The sequence below is a fragment of the Pithys albifrons genome, chromosome 7, assembly GCF_047495875.1.
Source record: "Pithys albifrons albifrons isolate INPA30051 chromosome 7, PitAlb_v1, whole genome shotgun sequence".
Lineage (NCBI taxonomy): Eukaryota > Metazoa > Chordata > Aves > Passeriformes > Thamnophilidae > Pithys > Pithys albifrons.
In genome coordinates, this window is record NC_092464.1 from 337695 (window position 1) to 355901 (window position 18207).

At 48.4% G+C, this 18207-nt stretch overlaps 1 protein-coding gene across 3 annotated transcripts in view; it reads right to left on the reverse strand.

Annotated features, from left to right (window-relative positions):
* The window catches only part of SMARCD3 (SWI/SNF related BAF chromatin remodeling complex subunit D3), a 73149-nt gene extending 55316 nt beyond the window's left edge, over positions 1 to 17833 (reverse strand). The window contains exons 1-2 of one of the 3 annotated variants that reach the window (XM_071560049.1): positions 17810 to 17833; positions 14713 to 14899 (exon numbers count right to left, since the gene is read on the reverse strand). The gene's annotated coding sequence lies outside the window, so the exon portion shown is untranslated. The other 2 variants (XM_071560048.1, XM_071560047.1) reach the window with 2 other exon arrangements.
* Between the last annotated feature and the right edge of the window lie 374 nt (positions 17834 to 18207).

Sequence of the window (18207 nt, forward strand, 5' to 3'; positions counted from 1 at the left end):
GCCCACAGCTGCCTTCCACAGCATCCTGGCAGTTACAGTCTCACATTCTCATACACATGGACTCATGTTCCAGGCTGTTCCTCCTCCTTAATCACTGCCATTAGCCCACGTCTTGCACACAGTGCTGGGACAGGCCCCCAGGTACACAGCTGTGCCCTGTCCTGCCCCCAGATACCAGCTGGGTTCTGTTTGTGCACTTGAGAGTCAAACAGTTCTCCCCATGTAACTATACCTGCCTCTCTTGCATCATCAGCAAATTTAATTATTAGACTGCCTATTTTTGTGCTGTGGGCATTACTGAAAATATCAAATGACATCAATCCCAAGGCAGATCCTGAGGAAACTGCAATATCTTTTGTGTCTTTACTGAGTTTCTTCCCTACCTTACAGTTTTGCTATTACCTGTCTTCTGAGTCACAGCCCCATTTTCAGATAGCCCTGTATCAAAGGCTTCACCCAAGTCTAAACAAGTAAGACATTGATTCATCTGTGTAGAAAATCAGTTATCTAAGAAAGAGTGGGTTAATAAACTTAGGTCACTTTTTCGTACCATTCACATCCTCCTTGAGCTCAGTTATTTTTTCTTTCAAAAATTGTTCTTTAGCCTTGCACAGATTTAGGATTAAGTTAATGCATTTGCCTTTAATACTCTTGCCTTTCTGTATTTTAAGAAAACCTACAGGATTACCTGTTTGTTTGTCAGGAAAAACAAATTTAAAGTCCATTTTGATTACTATTAGTAATGCTAGGAATTATGTCCTATTCTCACTGAAAATCATTTGAAAAGTGTCTAAAGTTTAGGCAAATCAATACAAAGTAAATATGAACCAAAAGATGTATTAATATGCAAAACTGCGTAAGAACTGAGCACTAGGAGGCTGGAGAAAGCACAGAACCAAAGAAGGAAAACAGAGAAATCTTGGCATGGACTGTCTCCTGACTCTAGCTCTCACTTCAGCTGAATTGGTAGAACAATTAATGGGGGAATACAACCACATCAGCCTTAGAGCACAGTGGAACCGAGAGCAAGGGATAGTCGTGATCATGAAACAACTGCACTTCCAGACAAGCCCAAATGTCTTTAAAACTTATTTTATTTGGCAAAATAATTGCAAGAATTACAAACATTACTCCAAAAAAGTCAAAGTCAATTTCAAATGGTACCTAATTACAACAAACATCAATGGCTTTGGAAAATTTTGGCCAGTGGGAAACGGCAAACATGACTTAAAGGCAATGTAGTAAAACATGATCATATGCCTAAAATTCTTAATAGGAAAAGAATTTGTATGTAATTTGTATGTAACATTACTGAAAGGTTGTAAGAAATAATAAAAACAAGTGGAATTGGCTACTAAGGACTCCAAGGTTGGTTGTTACATAGATTGTGTTACCATCTTCAAAGATCTAAGAGAAGGAAGTAAAAGACATGTAGATTAAATCCTCACACAAGAAGAGTTTGGAGAAGTTTCACAGCCAGCCAGGACAGAGGATAAAAAACCCCCCTTGACTGGGCCTCAAATGTTAGACAGGACATTTAAGCTGCAAAAGCTCAAGCCGGTGGTGGAAGATAAATCCTGAGGAGGAAGAAGTGCACTGTGTGCATCAGGTAGAACGGTTTGCTAATCTTTTCAGCATCCATTCACCCAGTACAGAAATAAATGTATGAAATCACAGGACCACGAGTCCAGAAGATGGTGGCACCAAGACACCATGGTGGCACCTCTGGCTTTCGACAGAGGCTCCTTCTGAGCAGCTGAGCGTGGCCACAGGGGGAGCATCTGGCTCCAGCCCAATTCAGCAGTTTGTCTGCCAGAGCACAGGCATGGTGGGCTTGCAGATCCCAGCTCAGAGCAGCAGCATCCCCCAGCAGTGGGGTCATCGGGCACGGTGTGCACAGCCATGCACTGCACATGACCCAGGAGACAGCACATCAGCATGACAAGGCACATGAGCACTGGCACAAGTTACTTGTTAAATCAGCTTTAAAACATGTGTAGAAGAAACACAGGCAGAAGAAACATAAGTTGAATCATTACAGCATTTAGTGCTTTTCAAAACAAACAGAGTTTAAAAGTGGAAAACTCGTGCAGCAGAAGGGCTTGTTTGTGCGAGGCCATGAACTATCAGAGGAAGAAGAGGTTGTATGTTGTACCTTACGTCATGTCCTCTGCCACATGTCACAATTTTTCCCATTCTTTGGCCTCAGTAGCTTTTGGTGCCTGAGAGTACAAGGAGGTAGAGCTAAGAACAATGTAGTCTCTGACCTTTACAGCTCTCAGATGAACTTAACAGATGGAAATGGCAGGAGCACAGTGGAACAGAGAGCACCAGTCATCTTGACAGGCAGGGACTTGGCACGGCAGCTGTCTGGGTACACTTGTTTGGAACAGCCACCAAATTCCTACCCTGTGCACCCCACCCTTGGCACCTGTTTTCAGATCAATTTATACCCATCCTGCAACTTGAAACCATAGAAACAACTCACTTGTGGAGGATTTTGAGTACACTGCTCTCTCTTAGGAAATAAGCAATGCTCCTTCTTCAAAGAGATTCTCCAGTGCTCCAAAGCCACAGCCAAGCTGTTACATGGACATATGATACAGCAGTACTGAATGCAAGTTATACACATGATGCCAAATAACACATAAATCTCTGTTAAGGTTATATAGAGAAAAGTTTTCTATATTATTAGTTAAAAGTCTGAGATACCATGTAAATGAAAAAAAATTCTTTTAATTCCTTTACTTAAGATCTTCAAGATTAATCTCCAGTAAGGTTTTCACCTAATCTAAACAAGCATAAAACAAACTTAAAAAATCAGTGAAAAGTTTGTGAAATGGAAAGTTAGTCACTGGTATTTCGACCATAAGAAATACACGGAGCAGAATCTTGGCCAAGAAAAATTCCAACACAAAAACCCCTTGTATTTCTGTTCTTCAGAAAAGCTTCTTTTGTCTATCATATAATTGATTCCTTTCTTATTGCATCCAATCTTTAGCAACAATTCCACTTGGCTGATTTTGTCTTAACACTTACTTTTTTTTAATTTTCAGTTTCTCCACCTCCTCCTATTCACATCAATCATTCCTTTCCCCAGTTGGAGCTCCTGCCATTGCACATCACACCAGTGCAAGTCCGTCTTTTCTGAACTCGGCAAATACTTTTTTTACTCAGATGAAATCCACTTGGAATGCCACTGGCAAAAATTTGCTCCAAAACTCTCTAAATGTCAAATACAGGAGTATAAAAAGACCCAATTCTTCATCCCTCTGCCTGTTGCTTTTACTGATTTTACCCTGCCCTGTGCCTGTTTTGTCATGCACTTCTCATGCCACTCAACTCCAGGATGCCTTGTCTCTCCCACAGATCTGCAAGGAACCAAATAACAACTCCTCACAAGAAATAATTCAATCAAAAATCAGTTACAGACCCACACCTCTTGTTATGGCCTTATTTTAAGGCTTAGCATTGATCCTCCCTTATATTTCAACTCCATTTGTCTACCAAAGGATCAGTGCTGTGAAGGCTCTTTCCTGCCTGCAGGACACCATTTTCTGACATTTCAAACCAGACTAAGCCCTGAAGAACACCCAGAAAATGACTGTTTTGTCTGGCAGCTGGTAAAGAATGTATAGCTCAAATAGTTAATATTTTAGCTCCTGATCTTGTTGCAGTCTCCCAGAATAAAACTGGTCAAGTTTCTCCCTGCAACAAAGCACTGAGAGCCAAAAGCAGTCAAATGCTCCTTCTGCCGTTTGCCTGTGGCTGGAGGACAGAAAGCCCTCACTCCCTCTCTTCAGACTGGGGAACCTGTGATGTGTTCCCTTGATTCCTACAGCACAGTGCAGTGTCTGCTTCCAGAGTGACAGCCCACCGCTCCCAATTATCCACACACTCTCAGCGACGCTCTCTCTCTCTGATCCCTTTTGGTCCTGAACATGCACTGAATTCCAAGGTGACTGACAACTCACAGGATAAAAGTGCTACGCTGGCTGGAGACAGGCTCTTTAGGAAGGGCAGGCTGGGGGCGAGGAGGAGGAGCTGCCCTACAGCCAGGCGGAACTGGAGCGCACAGAGCTCCACCTTGGGACGGACAGAGAACCAGCTGAAGCCCGTAGGCCACAGGTAGGGCAGAGTTTGGAGGCAGACCACACCAACACGTGCTGTGGTGGGTGTCTGCTGCAGACCACCTGCTGAGGAAGAAGTAGTGAGACCACAGACAGCAGGAAAAACCCCCAAGTTCACAATCTCTGGTCCTCATGGGAGGACCACTCCAGTATCTGCTGCGGGGACGTGTAACAGAGCAGGGCACAAGTGACCCCTGAGGCTTCGGGGGCACACTGAAGATGACTGAGGAGCAGACAAGAAGTTCTGCACTGCTGGACATGGAAGAACTGGTCAGGAACGTGAAGGTCCAGAGCAGCCTTGGCTGGACCATGAGATGGAGTATTTCAGGAACATGAGACAAATGGAGTAGAGTAGAAAACAGGATCACAGCCCTAGATTTCTAAAGAGCAGACTTTGGCCTGTTTGGGGGTCTGCTTGGAAGAATCTTTAGAGTTAATGTTGGAAAAAAGAGAGTTCTGGGAGATCTGGTTGACTTTCAAAGATCACCTCCTCCAAATTCAAGACCAGTTCACCCACGGGCAGGCAATTAATCAAAAAGAGCAGGAGGCCCACAGGCATTAACAAGCAGCTCCTAACTGAGCTCCAGCATTACAAGAGGCAGAAGCAAGGACAGGTGACCCAGGAGGAAAACAGGGACTGTCCAAGCATGCAGGGATGCAATTAGGTTAACAAAAGACCACCTGGAGTTGAATCTGGTGAGGAACACAAAGGGCAGACAGGAAAGCTTTTACAAATAATCTCAGCAGCAAAGGACAGACATGGGAGAATGTGGGCTTCCTGGGGAGGGGACTTGCTGAGAATAAACACAGAAAACGTTGAAGTACTGAATGCCTTCTTTGCCTCTTTCTTTACTGACAAGATTGGCTTTCAGGAATCGCTGGCTTCTGAGACAAGTAAAAAAGTCTGGAGCAAGGAAGACTTGCTCTAGGGGAAGGATAACAAGATTAGGGAATGTTTAAACAAGCTACACATACCCAACAGGTAAACGGGTTTTTACTTTAAAAAGGTGGCCCAGAGACCAACTTCACTCCATCCCTGCAGATACTCCAAAGTTCTCTGAACTTGGTACTCAGCAAGTTGCTCATGCTCATCCAACTCCAAGCAAGGAGGCTGGACCACATGATGTCCAGAGGTCCCCTTTAACCTCAACCATTCTATGATTTATGATTCTTCTCAGGAAAGACTTAAGCATTACAAGTAACTCGATAAACCTGCCCAATCAACATGCAGTTGATTCACAGGAGGAACCACAGCCTGGAGACAAGAGGATAAACAAGGCAAGGACAAAGCACCTGAAGTGCCCTTACCTGGAAGCATATATGCCAGTTCAGAAGCAGCAACTGAAAATGCTTGTTACCTTAAAAGGTAGGTATTAGGGGGCAAAACAGTAAGACAATGAAGGTAAATAACACATTTCTATTTTGCTATCCTTTAATGCAGGACTAGGAAGAAGCTAGTGGAATGAGAAGCAGGCTGTTGTTGAAAAAAAATTATAACAAACACTGCTTAGTAATACCTATATACAATGCATAGAATTGCATGCAAGATTATACTTCTAAAATAATTTTCCCAGTTCATCACTATGAAATGATCACTGTTCCATTAGTGCTTCTGCATCCCATGCCTCATATTTAAAAAGAGATGAAAACATCAAACCATGCTTGCATCCTACTTCTGGTCCCTGCTAAATATAAATTTGCTCCCTTAGAAGAGCATCACAGTGGGTTTAGAAGTGGTGCCTACTACATATAATTTGTTCACTGTATTAGCAGTTCTTATGTGGTGGATCTAGTGCAGGCAGATCTGCCACTGCCTCTGCACAGTTCTCCTTTTCTCCTTTCAGACACCAGAAAATACTGCTGAGATGCAGACTCCCTGCATATACTTTGTTTTCTGTTTTTCAGATTTGTCTGTCCAATCCTTTGAAAGAATCAGTATCAGACACTCTCTCATGCCTCTCCGGAGAGTAAAGATCCTGCTTTCCTTATGGAGAGCTGCAAAGAAGTCGTTATGCTGGCAATTAAGGACTGAGGAAGGAATCCTCAGATGGAACAACACAATGAATCTGTTTTACACAGGGAGCAGGAAGAGTGCTACATTATTGCAGCTCACTCCTCCTTGTCAGATGCAGGATCAGAGCAGCTGAATGTGCCAACAGCCTCTGCTCCAGGTAGGAGCAACAAAGAGCTGAGAGCCTCCACTGCTGAACTGTGCACAGCCTCCCTGAGCAGCCCGTGGTCCGTTGCCATGGGAACAGACACATGGCTCCCCGTTGCCAAGGAGACAGCCGCTGCTCTTGGAGACTGGTGAACACTGTGCCCAAAGCATTTCAGCATCTTTAAGATCGTAGTCATAATCACCTCCCCCAGTTAAACAGGTCGATCATTCTCCCATTCCTATTTTTCAGAATGTTTTAAGCATTTTGCTATAATACATCAAGATTATTGCTAATACCTGGTTTTGATATCAACATTTAAAATGACATTGCCAACCCACACACCCCTGTATGCCTGCAAGTCCTGTTGTTCTCTAGCTCTTCCGATTAACTCTCACTGATCTAACATGCAGTACAACTGATTCCTTCCACTCCTTGGGTTTCCTTCAGGAAAAGCTGGCTGGCAAAGCCAGTGTCCATATCTCCCCTATCTTCTCTACTAGTTTTAACTAGAACAAATCTGTAAAGGTGGGTTCTGTGTGCTGGAGGCCTCGGGGTGGCAGTGCTGGACAGCGGAACAGGGCAGATTCCTGTTGTGTTCCTGAGCTTTGCCATCGGTGCAGGAACAGCTCTGTGCACCCAGGGTCAGCATGGACACTGCAGGTCCACATGGCCAGGACCAGCATGGACACTGCAGGTCAGCACAGCCGGGGTCAGCACAGCCTGGGGTCAGGGGTCAGCACGGCCTGGGGGTGAGCACAGCCAGGGGTCAGCATGGCCTGGGGGTGAGCACAGCCAGGGGTCAGCACAGCCGGGGGTCAGCATGGCCTGGGGGTGAGCACAGCCAGGGGTGAGCACAGCCAGGGGTCAGCATGGCCTGGGGGTGAGCACAGCCAGGGGTCAGCACAGCCAGGGGTCAGCATGGCCTGGGGGTGAGCACAGCCAGGGGTCAGCACAGCCAGGGGTCAGCATGGCCTGGGGGTGAGCACAGCCAGGGGTCAGCACAGCCAGGGGTCAGCATGGCCTGAGCAGAAGCACAGTGTTATGGGTTCACCCAGGTGGGCCTAGATTCAGGCTCTGAAGTCTGGACTAGGCCGAAGCTGTCAGCTGACTTGAGCTGGGCTGAGCCAACAGCTGACCTCTTCTAGCCAGTAACTCTGTATTCCATACCACATTATGGCATCATCTCCAGGGAAGTAGGAACCAGGGTGGGAGTGGTTAAGGCAGTCGCTTCTCAGCCTCCTCTTGGGAGGACGCACGATGCTGTCCCAGGGGGGATGGAGAGGACCAGGCCCACCACTGGCTCACAGGGTATCTCAGGAAAGTAAAATGTGTTGTTCTGGGTCTCTCCTTTCTGCTTGGGTTTGTCTCCCTGGGGAATAAGCTTCTTCTTAGTAATGTGTAGTTAGGACAGTAGAATTTGTGTGTTCGTTAAGAAGTTGAGGTGGGGAACTTGTTGTTGCAGACTTGTGTGAGTGTATATTTGTACTCTCTTCTAATTGTCTCTTTCTTTCTGTAAAAATATATGTAGATTTAGTATAAATGCAGTTTGAAGTGTTTTTTTCTTTCCCCTCTCTTTTCCTCCCTTTCCCTGGTGTTAGGAGGGAGGCTTTTCCCTCTGTGCTTGGGGGGGTTGGCAGTTGCTTATCTCAAACCAAGACACACAGACACTGCCTTAGTAGTTCCCCACTTACTGTTCTGTGGCTGCCTCTGCCAGTTCACTGGGGAGAGGTTCTGCTGCCTGGGATCCCAGTGGAGGTGGGATCTGCACCACAGTCATGCAGGAGCAGCAAGGTACTTCCCTGGGCCACAGGACACAGTGACCACTGCACTGGTGGTGCCACCTGATCCCTTTTCACATTCTCTCCTCCCTCACACAACCTGATCCCCATCCTTCTGAAAAAAATGTGCTGATAGTCAAGATTTGCAATTTGGGGAGGGAGTGTCAACTGAAGCAGAGGTCTGCTGCTCCCACATACCTGATGTGGGGAAGGAGGGACAGCCTGCAACTGGGCTCAAAGGAGTGGTGGGTAGTATGTCCTGCAATGGGGGAGCCTGCAGGGTTGGCATTTCTGGTAGCAGAGGGGCCCCTTCTCCACTCTATCACCTCAATTTATAGAATGAGTGCAGGGCCCTAAGAGTTAAAGGGGAAGACAGTCCAGTTACTAATCACAGGATAGAATGACAGAATCATTTAGGTTAGAAAAGACCTTCAAGATCATTAAGTCCAACATTAGCCTAGCACTGCCAAGGCACCCACTAAACCATGTCTCCAAGTGCCATCTCTACATGTCTTTTAAATCCCTCCATGAATGGCAACCCCACCACTTCCATCAGCAGTCAGTGCCAGGGCTTCACAACTCTTTTGGTAAAGAAATATTTCTTGACAACTTGAGGCCATTTACTTTCATCCTGTCCCTTGTTCCCCAGGAGCAGAGCCTGACTCCAACCTGGCTCCCCTCTCCTGTCAGGGAGTTGGAGAGAGCAAAAAGGTGTCCCCTGAGCCTCCTTTTCTCCAGGCTGAGCCAGCCCAGCTCCCTCAGCTGCTCCTGCTGCTCCAGCCCCTTCCCCAGCTCCATTTCCTTCCCTGGACATGCTCCAGCCCCTCCAGCCCCTTCTTGTGAACTGACCCCAGGATTTCAGGCGGTGCCTCACCAGTGCCCAGCACCGGGACAGGCACTGCCCTGGGCCTGTGCCCACAGTGGGGCTCATTCAGGGCAGGTGCCCTTGGTCTTCCTGCCCACCTGGGCACAGCTGGGCTCATGTTCAGCCCCTGTCACAGCACTCCCAGGGCCTTTCCCAGTGGGCATTTTTCCAGCCACTCTACCCTAGGCAACTGCTGGAGGGGGTTGTGGTGACCCAAGGGCAGGACCTGGCACTTGGCCTTGTTGAACCTCACACTATTCCTGAAGCCAAAAAGTATTTCCTAAACAAACTGAAACCACTTCCCACCATTTCCTTTCCCTCGCTTGTTTCCCAACAGAAGCACAAATAGGTGGCAGGGAGGCAAAAGAAGTTAAGTTGTCCTCAATAAAAAAAGCTCTCCATACTCACAGCTCCTTTCCCCAGCACTTCTGGCATACTCTGCTGCTGTCTGCTTTCTGTTTTCTAATCTGTATTTCATCTCAAAACAACCCCAAGCCCACTCCTGGAATGCTGATCGTTCACCAGAGCTCCTTACCCCTACCTCTATCATTTATCCTTTTCTGCATTTTCCTGCCTTTTTTAAGGCTCTACTTCTTAGCCAAGCACTTCTCCTCTGCCTTCTGACCCTTCTTTAAGCCAAGTGCTCCAGCAAGCACTCAGGTGATGTTACTATACTGATGCCAAAGTTTGTAGCTGCCAGCTCTGACCAAAGGCAGCTGTGCACAGGAACAACAGGCTGTGCAGCAGGCACAGAGCAAAGAGAGTCCTGATGTGATGTGTGGAACAGGCCTCTACAGAGTAGTTCAAGGAGGCAAAGAAAAGGAGAGGGAAGATAAGTCCTATGTGAATGTGCAGTTTGAAGAGCAAGAAGCTGCCAGGGCATTTTTAAAACATTGAAGTGCAATATGCTGACAAGTCCACTCTTATTTACAGGACCTATCAAAGAATTCTAATCATAATAAAACAGGGGCACAGCAGAGAACAGAATAGGAATGTAACAGACCCATGGGAACCGTTTGTCTCCACAGAAGACACGCTGACTCCTTACCTGCACTGGAATGATTACACACCAACTCCTTGGACAAATAACAGACTCCACTAACTTCATGTGCAATCTACACCCACTAATGATATTACCAGATGAGAACGGCTGCAGCCTTGACAGAAGCATTCACTCAGAAAACAGAATCTGAAAGAGTTAGGAAGAGCCTGACAGACATTACAGAACACAGTATCAGTCAGCAGTTCTCTCCTGCTTTTATCACACTGCAGCTGGTGCTCTAAAAGCAGAATTACTAACCATACAGATATAGAAAGACCAGGTACAAAATAATCCTCTTTTGAAGAGGAACTGAAGCAGAGTGATTGTTTACATTGCAGAGAAGGGGGAAAACCTACAGAATTAAGACTAGCATTGAGAAGGAGTACATGATCTTGTAACAGAAGAATTAGAAGACCACCAACAAAAATGGAGGACAGTAAGTTCAAAACCAACAGAGGCTTTTTGATGCAAAATAGCCAGCCTGGGGCACTAACTGCCACAGGACTTGCCAAGAGATACTGAAGATGTTTAAAGCAGTTACTAGGTAGGGAGCATCCAAGTTTCTGACCTTGTGAGCCACTCAGCAAAATATGTACGTGTCAAACATCCACAAGACACGTACCACCAGTTACTTCAGAGGATGCTGAAGACTAGAAGTAACAGACAGTCCACAGCAAAGTTATGACAGCAGGTATCCCTCATGTCCCATAGCATTGCCTTGAACCCAAAGCTGGTCCATGCACATCCCTGGGTCCCAGGGAGACCCAAGGATGCTGTTCTGGCAGTCCACAGCAGTTCGTTTCCTTTCTAAGACAGATCTGGACTACCAAGCACAACACTGGCACAGGAGGTGCTTACAAACCACAAACAGATACCCTTGGACTGGAGACTTCCATTCATACAAGAATATTGAGCTTTAATGTTCAGTGTTAAGAGAGCAAAGAGAAAGTGTGTGAAGAAAAAAGCCCACAGAATGAGAGCCAGGCTCTACTGGGAACTAACAGGATGCTTCTGTGAGGGGCAGCTTTCTAATCACTAATGAATCTCTCATTAATCATGAGGGATTTGAAAGACCATTCTAGAGAGATGACTGGATACTCTCAGGCTGTTTTCTGCCCATCACAAATAACCTATGAAACATCAACAATGCCCCAAATTTTCTGGCCCAATTTAAACAGTAAATGTAGTTACAAGGAGGGTTAGTAACTAGTCAGGTAACAGCAGCAGTGTCATTCAGCACATGGAAAGGAATACAAAGTCCTTTCTAATGAACTGGAGTGCAGGATAGAACTGTTGGATCAAGCCACCTTACTGAGATGGATCCATTCAAAGTGTGTGTTTAAAGGCAAGGAATGACCTTAGAACAAAGAATGAAAAAATCCCCCAAAGCGGAGATTGTCTCTTGAAAAGTGGAAAACCTGAAAAGGAGTAGAAACTACAGGGGGAAACCAACTCAAACTGACTTACCTGTCCCACACTGTGGCAAAAAGAGCCAAAGGAACCCTTGGATTTATGAAGAGGAGAAAGCAAGGACAGTAGAATCAGTTTCTCTGTATACTTCAATCACTAGAGAAATCCATGTTGGAACACTGAATAGAGCAGTGCCAAGTACAGTCCAGAAGTCTGAAAAATGCTGTCCATGAAAGATTTAAGTAATGAACTAAACATAAATTTAAGATATGAACACAGTGATGGCATTTAACTACAGTCACAAAATTCCAAGTGATAAAAAAGCTTTAAAATGAGATAGAAAAAGAAAGACAGAACAAGAGCCAGTGTACAAGAGCTGGCATAAACAAACTCTGCCACATGGCACCTGCCAGTTGGGAGCATGGCAGGGATCTCTCTCCTCACAGTTCAGTGACACCATTCCAACCTGCAGCCCTGGCCCTCAGGACAGTCTCACCATCACAAACAGGGCATTTACAGAACTAAAGCAAAGGGGCTGGCACAGCCTTTAACACTTCAAATCCTTCCTGGCCCCAAGTAAGTACTGATCTCACAAAGCTGTTCTTAACAGATATTTGTCTAAGTTCCTAAACCCTCCACTGATAGAAGGTCTACAAGCATTATAATCCATTTGAAATTTCCAATAGTTAACCCAACTGCAGCTTGTCTTTCTGGGAGGTATAAGGGTCATAGTAAGGACAAATGGAAACTCATTAGTCCTCAGTAAAATATGGGTGTCACATGATCCAAAAGTCTCTTTTAGTCCTAAGATCCATGCATCCATAAACAATCATGATCAGTGCAGGTCAACACCTGGCTTCAGAGCTGCTGCTGACACCAGGGCTTCTGCTTCTACTATCATGGGATGTTCTTTGATGAGTATTACTGGGGAGAGACAGGATTCACCATCAGCCAGTTCATCAGGACCCTTGCACTCATTTCATCAGGTCTCATGGACATCTGTATCTCCACATTCTTCAGATGGTCTAGGACCTGATGTCCTCCTACAGTGGGCAAGACGTCATTCCCCCAGTCCCCATCTTGAAATTCAGGGACTCCAGAGCTTTGGGAAGAGCCATTACAAGTGAAAACTGAGTGGGGAAAACGTTGTTGAGTACTTCAGCCTTCCCCATTTTGGTTGTCATTGGATTCCCCATCTCACTTATTGGGAGGTACAATTTATTTTGCCTACCTTGTCTAAGCAGCATACCTGTGGATGCCCTTCTTATTATTCTTCTTCACATGTCTTGCCAAATTTAGTTCCACCTGTGCCTGAGCTTTCCTGATCCCATCCCTACACTCCTAGGCAGTATCCCTATCTTCCCAGAATGTGTGTTCCTGCTTCCATTGCCTATGCATTTCCCTCCTGTGTTTCAGTTTGACCAGGAAGGAGGTGCTTACTCAGCCTGTCTTCACAGGGGAGGGGCTCATCAAAAGCACATTTGCAAATCAAAGGCCACATGCTTATTAAAAATTAAGTTTACATGATTTCCCACTTCAATGCAATACTTGTTCCTGTAAACATAAAAATATATGACTGGTAAATTTTATTTTCTTCTCTGCAGTTTAGGATCTTGAAAGAAGCAAAACTACCTTTAAATAAGTAATTGTTTTAATTCATTTGCAGGCAAAGAATAAGTGTGCCAAATTTCAGGGTAAAAGGTAAAAGATACAATGTTAATTAGACTCTGACACTGACATTCTTGGAGCAGGCAAATTGATGAGTCCAACTAAAGGCTTCAGTTAAGTCATGGTGCTAGTTCTGTTCAGAGAGAAATGCTTCTAGCCCCAGACAGACAGACACCGTCTTTGTGGCAGAAGCACAGAACAGAGGAGGCTACAGGATTGTCAGAGGCCATACTGGAAAGGACAGAAGTTCATCTCTCAAACACTGGAACCAACGAATGGATTTTTAAAAAAATGTAAAGACATATCCTTCCTCAGGGACAGCTGGGAGTTGCATACAGGTACCCACTGCCATTAAGGATGTCCCAAAGTGAATGGTCCTATAATCCTCCCTGGACTCAGAATCCAAGGGAACACCCAGCTGTACAGAAAAGGACAGAACAGTGACAGAAAACATAAGCACAGAAAAGTGGAACAGCTCCTTCCAGTGAAGATAACTTACCATTTAACCAGCAGACCTATGAATATGGGAGATTTTCTAACACTGTTTATTCCATAGATGACTGCAAAAACTTAAAATGTATATGCAAGAAAAAATGATTCCACAACTTGCCTCATCTTCCTATTCCTTTTCCACACATCCAATACCAGTCGGAGATGGGAAATTTTGGTCTGACTCAGCGCACATAGTCCTTAAATTCTCCTGAGTTCCTACTGGCAGACAGGGGTTGGTACCTCTGTGACCTCAGCTCCCACTGGCAGGCGGGGGCTGGTACCTCTGTGCCAGACTTGTCCTGGCTCAGCCAGAACCAAGCAGGCAGAGGAGCAGCATAGTCTGCAGCAGGCTGGGCAGTACTGTGGAGAAAGGGCCACGTCAGGGGACAATAACAAGTCTAATGTGTCTTAAAATAGAAGAATAAACTAGTTATAACCCAAGAATTTATTTCCAAAGCAAAATAGAAAGCATTTCTTTTACCAGACAATTTATACAACCAGTGGGGTGACCTGTGCAGGCTGTGAAAGGTGAGGAGTCACCAATCCAGCTGTGGGAAAAATACAGTCCCTTACAGGCGTGCTGTGTGCTGGCTGGGAAAACAGATAGATGGATACAGGTGCATATTCACCAGTGGAAGTAACAAGACTGGAACTAATGGCAGAAAATAAAGATCTGAGTGGTAGATTTGAGCACATTATCATGGAGATGACAAATGGTCATCCAACATCAGCAGGTACTGATAAAGTCTACCACCTGGGAAGAGCTAATTTAAACCTGCTCTGAGAAGCATGGGAACCCTACAAACCAATAACCACCTGACTATAACTAATCACATTTACTTGTGGCAAATGGAGTAATGAATTACCACAAAGAATTCCTGCTACTACCACTCCTCTCAGCAATGCATCCTCCAACATCATGTGCTCTGAGCCAGTCCACTCTGCCAGATCAGCACCTTCCTGCCAGAACTACCACAAACTATCACAGAAGTAGTTGGCTATTCAAAAGACCAGTTTAGGTCAGCAGCAGCAAGCTGGCAGTTCAGGATTTATTCACAACATAACATTTCCCATATGCCCAAAGGCAAACAGTTTCCAGCCCCAATACAAAGTACAGACACATCCTTCCCAACTACAACAGGTCACTTTTCAAAGAGCTGAAACCTACCTGTAGCAGACAAGACAGCCCAACACCTGGAGTCACATCTGTATAGACCAAGAGGAAGCAAGAAACTTATCCTGTGGATGGGGCAGGAGACCAGATATTATGTCATGCTGAATTAGCAGATGTTCTCAATGACCTGAAGCAGGAACAGCTCTAAGAGAGCAGAATGAGGACACATTTGGATCCAGCTCTGAAAAGAGAAAGCACGCACTGGGTGAGAGGGAAGCAATATACAATATAAATAACATTTCCTAGAACAGCACCAACTCATGTGACACTTCATAAACAGCACAACTTGGGGAGAAAAAAATGGGGGGAAAAGCGAGGAAGGAGCGATGGTTCAGGGCTTCTCTGCAGACCCTGCACACAGGAGCATGTCCAGGCTGCCAGGACAGCAGTTTTTCCCAGGCACTGGCCAATCCATGTGGGCTGTTCAAGTTCCCCATGAGAAGACTTGTCAACAAATGGAGAAGGCTCTGATAAGAACAATAGAGTGAGTAGAATTGGAGGGGATCCCTGAATTTGCCTGGCCTATCCAAGAAGCAAGGGCATTTTCTCACACAGATGTTCTCACTTGTGTTTCTGCCATGAGACATCTCGGGTCACCCTTGGGAAGGCAGGCCAGTTCAGGAGCATCAACCAAGTACACTTACATTCATCCTTAAAAAAATCAGCTCCTTAAAGGCTACCAGAACACTCCAGCGTTTCAGCAGGCACCATCAGCTGCCTGCATAGGATGGTGAGAGTGTTGCAGACTGGGAGAACTAATGATCCCACAGATTTTGGGTATAGTCAGACAGCTTCAGTGTCTGCATACTCATGACAGGTCCCAGAGAAGATGAAACACGGTAAGAAGCAAAAGGACCTGCTCCTTGGGAAGAGCTGAGCCAGCTGCACCTGCGCATACAAAGCCCTGCTGCTCCTGACAGCTTTGTACTGTAGCTGATAAGAAAAGCAGCATTACAGCAGAACAGGTGTGAGCACCAGCACACAGCATTCCCAAGTGCAAGCTCATACCTAGGCATGCAGTTAGAAACAACTGCTGAAAGAACAGACAGGCAAGAAAGGGAAGAACGAGCATTGCAGTGCCAGCCTGGGCAGTGCCAGGCAGCAGAAGCACAGGTAACTGCACCAGGGACAGAACCAAGGTTCTGGGTCTAGCAGGGTCAGAACAAGCGAAGATCAAATGGAAGAAAGAAGATCATGGTGAATTCTACTAAAACAGAACTGAAGTCAAGGAAGGAGAGAGTCCAGGCAAGACCAGAGCCAGGGCTGAGGCAAACACTGCAGCGAAGGCAGTGCAAGTGAGAAGGGAGAGTGCATGAGGTACAGAAAGGAACATCACTGCAGCACTGACAAAAAAGGCTGTGTTGGGAATCTCACCCTCACTCTGCCTCAGGGGCAAGGCCAGGCTGCAAGTTTCCTCCTCACAGAAGGGTCAGGGGATTCAGCAAGGGAAGACAGGCTGGCTCCACTGGTGTCCCCATAGAACACAGCAGGTCGTTGATTGCTCCCGAGACAACACCAAGGAATTGGTTCTTTTCAGAAGCTGTAGACTCCCTTGGATGGGCGGTAGGATGAAGCCAGTCTTTCCAATAAGGGCAGTGCTGACAGTACCAGGTGAAGATACTGCACAAACACTCTCCCAGGTCATGCTAACTGGTGAATGACCTTGCCTGCTCCTCAAACTCCCATTCAATTCTACCTCAGTCTTTCCCAGAAGCAACTTGCACACAGGGACCCTCCACAGGCCATGGCGATGCAGTAAACGGAGAAGAGTTCAAGCCTCAGGGAACAGGAGGGAGGGAGCAGGAACCTCCAGTAGCAAGCTTCTGGCAGCAGTGAGATGGTTTGTAGGTGTGAGAAGTCAAGATCTTCCAGAAGGCCATGCAGAGCATCAGTCTCCTACAGACACCGATCAGTTAGTCCTGAGAGAGTATCTGAAGGTGTATCTCCCTCTGAAGATAGAACTGAGGGGCAGCTTAGAGGCAGCAAGAGAAATACTTTCTCAAAGCTGCCACCTCCTGTGTGAAGGCTGGTTGTTCTGGAGCATCGGAGACAGAGGTGAGTTAGTCGCAGGGCAGCGCTGGGTGTGCAGTCTCCAGGGACAGCGTGTTTAAGAGGACCCTCCTCTCCTGAGGACCGTGTCAGGGCAGGATGGGCAATTCCAGGTGAGTGATGGTGTCTCCCGCGGGAAAGTCAGTCCCTGCTAAAGGAGACCCTCCCGAGAGGACCTGCTGCCCACATTCGGGAGCGGTAAATGAGCAGGGGCTTCCCTTCTCTGCCCCTCCGAGCCAGCCGAGTCCCTGCGAAGCAGCAAAGCCGCTGTTCGGCCGAGGCCGCGGGGCCCCAGCTGGGACACCGGACGGGGCTGCACCGCGCAAAGCCGAGTCCGCGGGGAAGAACGGAGAGAACGGCTCCGCAGCCGTCGGGTGTTCCAGTCGCGGCTCCGCGGGAGGAGGAACCACCGGGTCTGCCCGGACTACGCCGGTCTCCCGGCCGGGCGAGCCCTGTGGGCACTGCCCGGGTCCGTGCGCGGCCCAGGCGCCGCCGTCCCAAAGCCAGAGCTCCCGCAGGTGCCAGGGCAGGTCCGGCGGCGCTCACCGTCCCGTCCATGCTCCGCTCCCGTCGGGGCCGTCCGGGCCGGGGGCGCCTGCGCGGCGCTGCGGTCACCGGCGAGGGACCGTCTGCAAAGCGCGGCTCGGCCGCCGCACCAGGAGAGGGTCCCGCCGCGGGAGCGCCCGGCCCCGCTGCTGCGGTGCGGCCGCGGCCCCTGCCCCGCTCCCAGACCCCCGGGGGCGGCGCGGCGGGCGCGGAGCTACTCCCGGAGACGGGCAGGAGCCGAGCCCGCACCCCCTCAGCGCCGCGGGCCGCCCCGGCTCTGCCGCCTCAGGAGAGCCGGAGACGGGGACGGACAGGCTGCGGGGCCGCCTCCGCCACGGCCCCCACCGCCTGCCACCACCGGGCCCCGCCGCCACGGCCCCCGCGTCCCCCCAGCGCCTCGCACCGCCGGCAGCACCCCGTTCCCATGGCAGCCCCGGCCCGCCGCGCCCGCCCCGCACTCACCGCCGCTCCCGCATTGCTCCCGCCCCGCACTCACCGCCGCTCCCGCGTTGCTCCCGCCCCGCCGCAGCCTCCGCGCGCTGCACAGCGCCCCCTGCCGGCCCCGCGCGCGCCCCGGCGGCGCAGCCCCCGCCCAGCCCGGCCCGCGGTGCCCGGTGCCCGTACGCGACCAGTGCCCGGTGCTCGGTGTCCGTACGCGGCCGGTGCCCGGTGCCCGTACGCGACCAGTGCCCGGTGCTCGGTGCCCGTACGCGACCAGTGCCCGGTGCTCGGTGTCCGTACGCGGCCGGTGGCCGGTGCCCGTACACGGCCGGTGCCCGATGCTCGATGTCCGTACATGGCCGGTGCCCGGTGCCCGGTGCCCGTACGCGGCCGGTGCCCGGTGCCCGTACGCGACCAGTGCCCGGTGCTCGGTGCCCGTACACGACCAGTGCC